The sequence below is a fragment of the Pleurodeles waltl genome, chromosome 3_1 (genome assembly GCF_031143425.1).
Source record: "Pleurodeles waltl isolate 20211129_DDA chromosome 3_1, aPleWal1.hap1.20221129, whole genome shotgun sequence".
In the NCBI taxonomy this organism is placed as follows: domain Eukaryota; kingdom Metazoa; phylum Chordata; class Amphibia; order Caudata; family Salamandridae; genus Pleurodeles; species Pleurodeles waltl.
This window is the reverse complement of record NC_090440.1, coordinates 773,563,511-773,575,906: the sequence shown is the minus strand read 5'-3', so window position 1 is coordinate 773,575,906 and position 12,396 is coordinate 773,563,511.

Genomic DNA, 12,396 nt, shown 5'->3' with positions numbered 1-12,396 from the left:
CTAGGGAAACCTACCAAACCTGTGCATTTTTTTAAAACTAGAGACCTAAGGGAATCCATGATAGGGTGACTTGTGGGGCTCTGCCCAGGTTCTGTTACCCAGAATCCTTTGCAAACCTCAAAATTTGGCTAAAAAAACAAATTTTCCTCACATTTCGGTGACAGAAAGTTGTGGAATCTGAGAGGAGCCACAAAGTTCCTTACACCCAGCGTTCCCCCAAGTCTCCTGATAAAAATGATACCTCACTTGTGTGGGTAGGCCTAGTGCCTGCGACAGGAATTGCCCCAAAACACAACGTGGACACCTAACATTTTTTGACAGAAAACTGAGGTGTTTTTTGCAACGTGCCTACGTGTAGATTTTGGCCTCTAGCTCAGCCGGCACCTAGGGAAACCTACTAAACCTGAGCATTTCTGAAAACTAGAGACCTAGGGGAATCTAAGATGGGGTGACTTGTGGGGCTCTGGCCAGGCTCTGTTACCCAGAATCCTTTGCAAACCTCAACATTTGGCTAAAAAAACACATTTTCCTCACATTTCGGTGACAGAAAGTTGTGGAATCTGAGAGGAGCCACAAAGTTCCTTACACCCAGCGTTCCCCCAAGTCTCCCGATAAAAATGATACCTCACTTGTGTGGGTAGGACTAGCGCCCGCGACAGGAATTGCCCCAAAACACAACGTGGACACCTCACATTTTTTGACAGAAAACAGGTGTTATTTGCAAAGTGCCTACCTGTAGATTTTGGCCTCTAGCTCAGCCGGCACCTAGGGAAACCTACCAAACCTGTGCATTTTTGAAAACTAGAGACCTAGGGGAATCCAAGATGGGGTGACTTGTGGGGCTCTGACCAGGTTCTGTTACCCAGAATCCTTTGCAAACCTCAAAATTTTACTAAAAAAAACAAATTTTCCTCACATTTCAGTGACAGAAAGTTGTGGAATGTGAGAGGAGCCACAAATTTCCTTCCACCCAGCGTTCCCCCAAGTCTCCCGATAGAAATTATACCTCACTGGTGTGGGTAGGCCTAGCGCCCGCGACAGGAAATGCCCCAAAACACAACGTGGTCACCTCCCATTTTTTGACAGAAAACAGAGGTGTTTTTTGCAAAGTGCCTACCTGTAGATTTTGGCCTCTAGCTCAGCCGGCACCTAGGGAAACCTACCAAACCTGTACATTTATGAAAACTAGAGACCTAGGAGAATCCAAGATGGGGTGACTTGTGGGGCTCTGACCAGGTTCTGTTACCCAGAATCCTTTGCAAACGTCAAAATTTGGCTAAAAAACACATTTTCCTCACATTTCGGTGACAGAAAGTTGTGGAATCTGGGAGGAGCCACAAATTTCCTTCCACCCAGCGTTCCCCCAAGTCTCCCGATAAAAAAATGATACCTCACTTGTGTGGGTAGGCCTAGCACCCGCGACAGGAGACGCCCCAAAACACAACACGGACACCTCCCATTTTTTGACAGAAAACAGATGTGTTTTTTGCAAAGTGCCTACCTATAGATTTTGGCCTCTAGCACAGCCGGCACCTAGGGAAACCTACCAAACCTGTGCATTTTTGAAAACTACAGACCTAGGGGAATCCAAGATGGGGTGACCTCTGGGGTTCTGACCAGGTTCTGTTACCCAGAATCCTTTGCAAACCTCAAAATTTGGCAAAAAAAACATATTTTCCTCACATTTCGGTGACAGAAAGTTGTGGAATCTGAGGGGAGCCACAAATTTCCTTCCACCCAGCGTTCCCCCAAGTCTCCCGATAAAAATGATACCTCACTTATGTAGGTAGGCCTAGCGCCCGTGACAGGAAATGCCCCAAAACACAACGTGGACACCTCCCATTTTTTGACAGAAAACAGAGGTGTTTTTTGCAAAGTGCCTACCTGTAGATTTTGGTCTCTAGCTCAGCCGGCACCTAGGGAAACCTACCAAACCTGTGCATTTTTTTAAAACTAGAGACCTAAGGGAATCCATGATAGGGTGACTTGTGGGGCTCTGACCAGGTTCTGTTACCCAGAATCCTTTGCAAACCTCAAAATTTGGCTAAAAAAACACATTTTCCTAACATTTCGGTGACAGAAAGTTGTGGAATCTGAGAGGAGCCACAAAGTTCCTTACACCCAGCGTTCCCCCAAGTCTCCCGATAAAAATGATACCTCACTTGTGTGGGTAGGCCTAGTGCCTGCGACAGGAATTGCCCCAAAACACAACGTGGACACCTCACATTTTTTGACAGAAAACAGGTGTTTTTTGCAAGGTGCCTACGTGTAGATTTTGGCCTCTAGCTCAGCCGGCACCTAGGGAAACCTACTAAACCTGAGCATTTCTGAAAACTAGAGACCTAGGGGATTCTAAGATGGGGTGACTTGTGGGGATCTGGCCAGGTTCTGTTACCCAGAATCCTTTGCAAACCTCAACATTTGGCTAAAAAAACACATTTTCCTCACATTTCGGTGACAGAAAGTTGTGGAATCTGAGAGGAGCCACAAAGGTCCTTACACCCAGCGTTCCCCCAAGTCTCCCGATAAAAATGATACCTCACTTGTGTGGGTAGGCCTAGCGCCCGCGACAGGAATTGCCCCAAAACACAACGTGGACACCTCACATTTTTTGACAGAAAACAGGTGTTATTTGCAAAGTGCCTACCTGTAGATTTTGGCCTCTAGCTCAGCCGGCACCTAGGGAAACCTACCAAACCTGTGCATTTTTGAAAACTAGAGACCTAGGGGAATCCAAGATGGGGTGACTTGTGGGGCTCTGACCAGGTTCTGTTACCCAGAATCCTTTGCAAACCTCAAAATTTTACTAAAAAAACACATTTTCCTCACATTTCAGTGACAGAAAGTTGTGGAATGTGAGAGGAGCCACACATTCCCTTCCACCCAGCGTTCCCCCAAGTCTCCCGTTAGAAATGATACCTCACTTGTGTGGGTAGGCCTAGCGCCCGCGACAGGAAATGCCCCAAAACACAACGTGGTCACCTCCCATTTTTTGACAGAAAACAGAGGTGTTTTTTGCAAAGTGCCTACCTGTAGATTTTGGCCTCTAGCTCAGCCGGCACCTAGGGAAACCTACCAAACCTGTGCATTTTTTAATACTAGAGACCTAGGGGAATCCAAGATGGGGTGACTTGTGGGGCTCTGACCAGGTTCTGTTACCCAGAATCCTTTGCAAACCTCAAAATTTTACTAAAAAAAACACATTTTCCTCACATTTCAGTGACAGAAAGTTGTGGAATGTGAGAGGAGCCACAAATTTCCTTCCACCCAGCGTTCCCCCAAGTCTCCCGATAAAAAAATGATACCTCACTTGTGTGGGTAGGCCTAGCACCCGTGACAGGAGACGCCCCAAAACACAACATGGACACCTCCCATTTTTGGACAGAAAACAGAGGTGTTTTTTGCAAAGTACCTACCTATAGATTTTGGCCTCTAGCTCAGCCGGCACCTAGGGAAACCTACCAAACCTGTGCATTTTTTTAAACTAGAGACCTAGGGGAATCCAAGATGGGGTGACTTGTGGGGCTCTGACCAGGTTCTGTCACCCAGAATCCTTTGCAAACCTTGAAATTTGGCAAAACAAACACATTTTCCTCACATTTCGGTGACAGAAAGTTGTGGAATCTGAGAGGAGCCACAAATTTCCTTCCACCCAGCGTTCCCCCAAGTCTCCCGATAAAAATGATACCTCACTTGTGTAGGTAGGCCTAGCGCCCGAGACAGGAAATGCCCCAAAACGCAACGTGGACACCTCCCATTCTTTGACAGAAAACAGAGGTGGTTTTTGCAAAGTGCCTACCTGTAGATTTTGGCCTCTAGCTCACCCGGCACCTAGGGAAACCTACCAAACCTGTGCATTTTTTAAAACTAGAGACCTAGGGGAATCCAAGATGGGGTGACTTGAGGGGCTCTGTCCAGGTTCTGTTACCCAGAATCCTTTGCAAACCTCAAAATTTGGCTAAAAAAACACATTTTCCTCACATTTCGGTGACAGAAAGTTGTGGAATCTGAGAGGAGCCACAAAGTTCCTTACACCCAGCGTTCCCCCAAGTCTCCCGATAAAAATGATACCTCACTTGTGTGGGTAGGCCTAGCGCCCGCGACAGGAATTGCCCCAAAACACAACGTGGACACCTCCCATTTTTTGTCAGAAAACAGGTGTTATTTGCAAAGTGCCTACCTGTAGATTTTGGCCTCTAACTCAGCCGGCACCTAGGGAAACCTACCAAACCTGTGCATTTTTGAAAACTAGAGACCTAGGGGAATCCAAGATGGGGTGACTTGTGGGGCTCTGACCAGGTTCTGTTACCCAGAATCCTTTGCAAACCTCAAAATTTTACTTAAAAAAACACATTTTCCTCACATTTCAGTGACAGAAAGTTGTGGAATATGAGAGAAGCCACAAATTTCCTTCCACCCAGCGTTCCCCCAAGTCTCCCGATAAAAATGATACCTCACTGGTGTGGGTAGGCCTAGCGCCCGCGACAGGAAATGCCCCAAAACACAACGTGGTCACCTCCCATTTGTTGACAGAAAACAGAGATGTTTTTTGCAAAGTGCCTACCTGTAGATTTTGGCCTCTAGCTCAGCCGGCACCTAGGGAAACCTACCAAACCTGTACATTTATGAAAACAAGAGACCTAGGGGAATCCAAGATGGGGTGACTTGTGGGGCTCTGACCAGGTTCTGTTACCCAGAATCCTTTGCAAACCTCAAAATTTGGCTAAAAAACACATTTTCCTCACATTTCGGTGACAGAAAGTTGTGGAATCTGGGAGGAGCCACAAATTTCCTTCCACCCAGCGTTCCCCCAAGTCTCCGATAAAAATGATACCTCACTTGTGTGGGTAGGCCTAGCGCCCACGTCAGGAAATGCCCCAAAACACAACGTGGACACCTCCCATTTTTTGACCGAAAACTGAGGTGTTTTTTGCAAAGTGCCTACCTGTAGATTTTGGCCTCTAGCTCAGCCGGCACCTAGGGAAACCTACCAAACCTGTGCATTTTTGAAAACTACAGACCTAGGGGAATCCAAGATGGGGTGACCTCTGGGGTTCTGACCAGGTTCTGTTACCCAGAATCCTTTGCAAACCTCAAAATTTGGCAAAAAAAACATATTTTCCTCACATTTCGGTGACAGAAAGTTGTGGAATCTGAGGGGAGCCACAAATTTCCTTCCACCCAGCGTTCCCCCAAGTCTCCCGATAAAAATGATACCTCACTTATGTAGGTAGGCCTAGCGCCCGTGACAGGAAATGCCCCAAAACACAACGTGGACACCTCCCATTTTTTGACAGAAAACAGAGGTGTTTTTTGCAAAGTGCCTACCTGTAGATTTTGGTCTCTAGCTCAGCCGGCACCTAGGGAAACCTACCAAACCTGTGCATTTTTTTAAAACTAGAGACCTAAGGGAATCCATGATAGGGTGACTTGTGGGGCTCTGACCAGGTTCTGTTACCCAGAATCATTTGCAAACCTCAAAATTTGGCTAAAAAAACACATTTTCCTAACATTTCGGTGACAGAAAGTTGTGGAATCTGAGAGGAGCCACAAAGTTCCTTACACCCAGCGTTCCCCCAAGTCTCCCGATAAAAATGATACCTCACTTGTGTGGGTAGGCCTAGTGCCTGCGACAGGAATTGCCCCAAAACACAACGTGGACACCTCACATTTTTTGACAGAAAACAGGTGTTTTTTGCAAGGTGCCTACGTGTAGATTTTGGCCTCTAGCTCAGCCGGCACCTAGGGAAACCTACTAAACCTGAGCATTTCTGAAAACTAGAGACCTAGGGGATTCTAAGATGGGGTGACTTGTGGGGATCTGGCCAGGTTCTGTTACCCAGAATCCTTTGCAAACCTCAACATTTGGCTAAAAAAACACATTTTCCTCACATTTCGGTGACAGAAAGTTGTGGAATCTGAGAGGAGCCACAAAGGTCCTTACACCCAGCGTTCCCCCAAGTCTCCCGATAAAAATGATACCTCACTTGTGTGGGTAGGCCTAGCGCCCGCGACAGGAATTGCCCCAAAACACAACGTGGACACCTCACATTTTTTGACAGAAAACAGGTGTTATTTGCAAAGTGCCTACCTGTAGATTTTGGCCTCTAGCTCAGCCGGCACCTAGGGAAACCTACCAAACCTGTGCATTTTTGAAAACTAGAGACCTAGGGGAATCCAAGATGGGGTGACTTGTGGGGCTCTGACCAGGTTCTGTTACCCAGAATCCTTTGCAAACCTCAAAATTTTACTAAAAAAACACATTTTCCTCACATTTCAGTGACAGAAAGTTGTGGAATGTGAGAGGAGCCACAAATTTCCTTCCACCCAGCGTTCCCCCAAGTCTCCCGTTAGAAATGATACCTCACTTGTGTGGGTAGGCCTAGCGCCCGCGACAGGAAATGCCCCAAAACACAACGTGGTCACCTCCCATTTTTTGACAGAAAACAGAGGTGTTTTTTGCAAAGTGCCTACCTGTAGATTTTGGCCTCTAGCTCAGCCGGCACCTAGGGAAACCTACCAAACCTGTGCATTTTTTAATACTAGAGACCTAGGGGAATCCAAGATGGGGTGACTTGTGGGGCTCTGACCAGGTTCTGTTACCCAGAATCCTTTGCAAACCTCAAAATTTTACTAAAAAAAACACATTTTCCTCACATTTCAGTGACAGAAAGTTGTGGAATGTGAGAGGAGCCACAAATTTCCTTCCACCCAGCGTTCCCCCAAGTCTCCCGATAAAAAAATGATACCTCACTTGTGTGGGTAGGCCTAGCACCCGTGACAGGAGACGCCCCAAAACACAACATGGACACCTCCCATTTTTGGACAGAAAACAGAGGTGTTTTTTGCAAAGTACCTACCTATAGATTTTGGCCTCTAGCTCAGCCGGCACCTAGGGAAACCTACTAAACCTGTGCATTTTTTTAAACTAGAGACCTAGGGGAATCCAAGATGGGGTGACTTGTGGGGCTCTGACCAGGTTCTGTCACCCAGAATCCTTTGCAAACCTTGAAATTTGGCAAAACAAACACATTTTCCTCACATTTCGGTGACAGAAAGTTGTGGAATCTGAGAGGAGCCACAAATTTCCTTCCACCCAGCGTTCCCCCAAGTCTCCCGATAAAAATGATACCTCACTTGTGTAGGTAGGCCTAGCGCCCGAGACAGGAAATGCCCCAAAACGCAACGTGGACACCTCCCATTCTTTGACAGAAAACAGAGGTGGTTTTTGCAAAGTGCCTACCTGTAGATTTTGGCCTCTAGCTCACCCGGCACCTAGGGAAACCTACCAAACCTGTGCATTTTTTAAAACTAGAGACCTAGGGGAATCCAAGATGGGGTGACTTGAGGGGCTCTGTCCAGGTTCTGTTACCCAGAATCCTTTGCAAACCTCAAAATTTGGCTAAAAAAACACATTTTCCTCACATTTCGGTGACAGAAAGTTGTGGAATCTGAGAGGAGCCACAAAGTTCCTTACACCCAGCGTTCCCCCAAGTCTCCCGATAAAAATGATACCTCACTTGTGTGGGTAGGCCTAGCGCCCGCGACAGGAATTGCCCCAAAACACAACGTGGACACCTCCCATTTTTTGTCAGAAAACAGGTGTTATTTGCAAAGTGCCTACCTGTAGATTTTGGCCTCTAACTCAGCCGGCACCTAGGGAAACCTACCAAACCTGTGCATTTTTGAAAACTAGAGACCTAGGGGAATCCAAGATGGGGTGACTTGTGGGGCTCTGACCAGGTTCTGTTACCCAGAATCCTTTGCAAACCTCAAAATTTTACTTAAAAAAACACATTTTCCTCACATTTCAGTGACAGAAAGTTGTGGAATATGAGAGAAGCCACAAATTTCCTTCCACCCAGCGTTCCCCCAAGTCTCCCGATAAAAATGATACCTCACTGGTGTGGGTAGGCCTAGCGCCCGCGACAGGAAATGCCCCAAAACACAACGTGGTCACCTCCCATTTGTTGACAGAAAACAGAGATGTTTTTTGCAAAGTGCCTACCTGTAGATTTTGGCCTCTAGCTCAGCCGGCACCTAGGGAAACCTACCAAACCTGTACATTTATGAAAACAAGAGACCTAGGGGAATCCAAGATGGGGTGACTTGTGGGGCTCTGACCAGGTTCTGTTACCCAGAATCCTTTGCAAACCTCAAAATTTGGCTAAAAAACACATTTTCCTCACATTTCGGTGACAGAAAGTTGTGGAATCTGGGAGGAGCCACAAATTTCCTTCCACCCAGCATTCCCCCAAGTCTCCGATAAAAATGATACCTCACTTGTGTGGGTAGGCCTAGCGCCCACGTCAGGAAATGCCCCAAAACACAACGTGGACACCTCCCATTTTTTGACCGAAAACTGAGGTGTTTTTTGCAAAGTGCCTACCTGTAGATTTTGGCCTCTAGCTCAGCCGGCACCTAGGGAAACCTACCAAACCTGTGCATTTTTGAAAACTAGAGACCTAGGGGAATCCAAGATGGGGTGACTTGTGGGGCTCTGGCCAGGTTCTGTTACCCAGAATCCTTTGCAAACCTCAACATTTCGCTAAAAAAACACATTTTCCTCACATTTCGGTGACAGAAAGTTGTGGAATCTGGGAGGAGCCACAAATTTCCTTCCACCCAGCGTTCCCCCAAGTCTCCCGATAAAAATGATACCTCACTTGTGTGGGTAGGCCTAGCGCCCGCGTCAGGAAATGCCCCAAAACACAACGTGGACACCTCCCATTTTTTGACCGAAAACTGAGGTGTTTTTTGCAAAGTGCCTACCTGTAGATTTTGGCCTCTAGCTCAGCCGGCACCTAGGGAAACCTACCAAACCTGTGCATTTTTTAAAACTAGAGACCTAGGGGAATCCAAGATGGGGTGACTTGTGGGGCTCTGGCCAGGTTCTGTTACCCAGAATCCTTTGCAAACCTCAACATTTCGCTAAAAAAACAAATTTTCCTCACATTTCGGTGACAGAAAGTTGTGGAATCTGGGAGGAGCCACAAATTTCCTTCCACCCAGCGTTCCCCCAAGTCTCCCGATAAAAATGATACCTCACTTGTGTGGGTAGGCCTAGCGCCCGCGTCAGGAAATGCCCCAAAACACAACGTGGACACCTCCCATTTTTTGACCGAAAACTGAGGTGTTTTTTGCAAAGTGCCTACCTGTAGATTTTGGCCTCTAGCTCAGCCGGCACCTAGGGAAACCTACCAAACCTGTGCATTTTTGAAAACTAGAGACCTAGGGGAATCCAAGATGGGGTGACTTGTGGGGCTCTGGCCAGGTTCTGTTACCCAGAATCCTTTGCAAACCTCAACATTTCGCTATAAAAACACATTTTCCTCACATTTCGGTGACAGAAAGTTGTGGAATCTGGGAGGAGCCACAAATTTCCTTCCACCCAGCGTTCCCCCAAGTCTCCCGATAAAAATGATACCTCACTTGTGTGGGTAGGCCTAGCGCCCGCGTCAGGAAATGCCCCAAAACACAACGTGGACACCTCCCATTTTTTGACCGAAAACTGAGGTGTTTTTTGCAAAGTGCCTACCTGTAGATTTTGGCCTCTAGCTCAACCGGCACCTAGGGAAACCTACCAAACCTGTGCATTTTTGAAAACTAGAGACCTAGGGGAATCCAAGATGGGGTGACTTGTGGGGCTCTGGCCAGGTTCTGTTACCCAGAATCCTTTGCAAACCTCAACATTTCGCTAAAAAAACACATTTTCCTCACATTTCGGTGACAGGAAGTTCTGGACTCTGAGAGAAGTCACAAATTTCCTTCCACCCAGCGTTCCCCCAAGTCTCCCGATAAAAATGATATCTCACTTGTGGGGGTAGGCCTAGCGCCCGTGACAGGAATTGCCCCAAAACACAAAGTGGACACCTCACATTTTTTGACAGAAAACAGGTGTTATTTGCAAAGTGCCTACCTGTAGATTTTGGCCTCTAGCTCAGCCGGCACCTAGGGAAACCTACCAAACCTGTACATTTATGAAAACAAGAGACCTAGGGGAATCCAAGATGGGGTGACTTGTGGGGCTCTGACCAGGTTCTGTTACCCAGAATCCTTTGCAAACCTCAAAATTTGGCTAAAAAACACATTTTCCTCACATTTCGGTGACAGAAAGTTGTGGAATCTGGGAGGAGCCACAAATTTCCTTCCACCCAGCGTTCCCCCAAGTCTCCCGATAAAAATGATACCTCACTTGTGTGGGTAGGCCTAGCGCCCGCGTCAGGAAATGCCCCAAAACACAACGTGGACACCTCCCATTTTTTGACCGAAAACTGAGGTGTTTTTTGCAAAGTGCCTACCTGTAGATTTTGGCCTCTAGCTCAGCCGGCACCTAGGGAAACCTACCAAACCTGTGCATTTTTGAAAACTAGAGACCTAGGGGAATCCAAGATGGGGTGACTTGTGGGGCTCTGGCCAGGTTCTGTTACCCAGAATCCTTTGCAAACCTCAACATTTCGCTATAAAAACACATTTTCCTCACATTTCGGTGACAGAAAGTTGTGGAATCTGGGAGGAGCCACAAATTTCCTTCCACCCAGCGTTCCCCCAAGTCTCCCGATAAAAATGATACCTCACTTGTGTGGGTAGGCCTAGCGCCCGCGTCAGGAAATGCCCCAAAACACAACGTGGACACCTCCCATTTTTTGACCGAAAACTGAGGTGTTTTTTGCAAAGTGCCTACCTGTAGATTTTGGCCTCTAGCTCAGCCGGCACCTAGGGAAACCTACCAAACCTGTGCATTTTTGAAAACTACAGACCTAGGGGAATCCAAGATGGGGTGACTTGTGGGGCTCTGGCCAGGTTCTGTTACCCAGAATCCTTTGCAAACCTCAACATTTCGCTAAAAAAACACATTTTCCTCACATTTAGGTGACAGGAAGTTCTGGACTCTGAGAGAAGTCACAAATTTCCTTCCACCCAGCGTTCCCCCAAGTCTCCCGATAAAAATGATACCTCACTTGTGGGGGTAGGCCTAGCGCCCGCGACAGGAATTGCCCCAAAACACAAAGTGGACACCTCACATTTTTTGACAGAAAACAGGTGTTATTTGCAAAGTGCCTACCTGTAGATTTTGGCCTCTAGCTCAGCCGGCACCTAGGGAAACCTACCAAACCTGTGCATTTTTTAAAACTAGAGACCTAGGGGAATCCAAGATGGGGTGACTTGTGGGGGCTCTGACCAGGTTCTGTTACCCAGAATCCTTTGCAAACCTCAAAATTTTACTAAAAAAAACACATTTTCCTCACATTTCAGTGACAGAAAGTTGTGGAATGTGAGAGGAGCCACAAATTTCCTTCCACCCAGCGTTCCCCCAAGTCTCCCGATAGAAATTATACCTCACTGGTGTGGGTAGGCCTAGTGCCCGCGACAGGAAATGCCCCAAAACACAACGTGGTCACCTCCCATTTTTTGACAGAAAACAGGTGTTATTTGCAAAGTGCCTACCTGTAGATTTTGGCCTCTAACTCAGCCGGCACCTAGGGAAACCTACCAAACCTGTGCATTTTTGAAAACTAGAGACCTAGGGGAATCCAAGATGGGGTGACCTGTGGGGCTCTGACCAGGTTCTGTTACCCAGAATCCTTTGCAAACCTCAAAATTTTACTAAAAAAAACACATTTTCCTCACATTTCAGTGACAGAAAGTTGTGGAATATGAGAGAAGCCACAAATTTCCTTCCACCCAGCGTTCCCCCAAGTCTCCCGATAAAAATGATACCTCACTGGTGTGGGTAGGCCTAGCGCCCGCGACAGGAAATGCCCCAAAACACAACGTGGTCACCTCCCATTTGTTGACAGAAAACAGAGATGTTTTTTGCAAAGTGCCTACCTGTAGATTTTGGCCTCTAGCTCAGCCGGCACCTAGGGAAACCTACCAAACCTGTACATTTATGAAAACTAGAGACCTAGGGGAATCCAAGATGGGGTGACTTGTGGGGCTCTGACCAGGTTCTGTTACCCAGAATCCTTTGCAAACCTCAAAATTTGGCTAAAAAACACATTTTCGTCACATTTCGGTGACAGAAAGTTGTGGAATCTGGGAGGAGCCACAAATTTCCTTCCACCCAGCGTTCCCCCAAGTCTCCCGATAAAAATGATACCTCACTTGTGTGGGTAGGCCTAGCGCCCGCGTCAGGAAATGCCCCAAAACACAACGTGGACACCTCCCATTTTTTGACCGAAAACTGAGGTGTTTTTTGCAAAGTGCCTACCTGTAGATTTTGGCCTCTAGCTCAACCGGCACCTAGGGAAACCTACCAAACCTGTGCATTTTTGAAAACTAGAGACCTAGGGGAATCCAAGATGGGGTGACTTGTGGGGTTCTGGCCAGGTTCTGTTACCCAGAATCCTTTGCAAACCTCAACATTTGGCTAAAAAAACACATTTTCCTCAC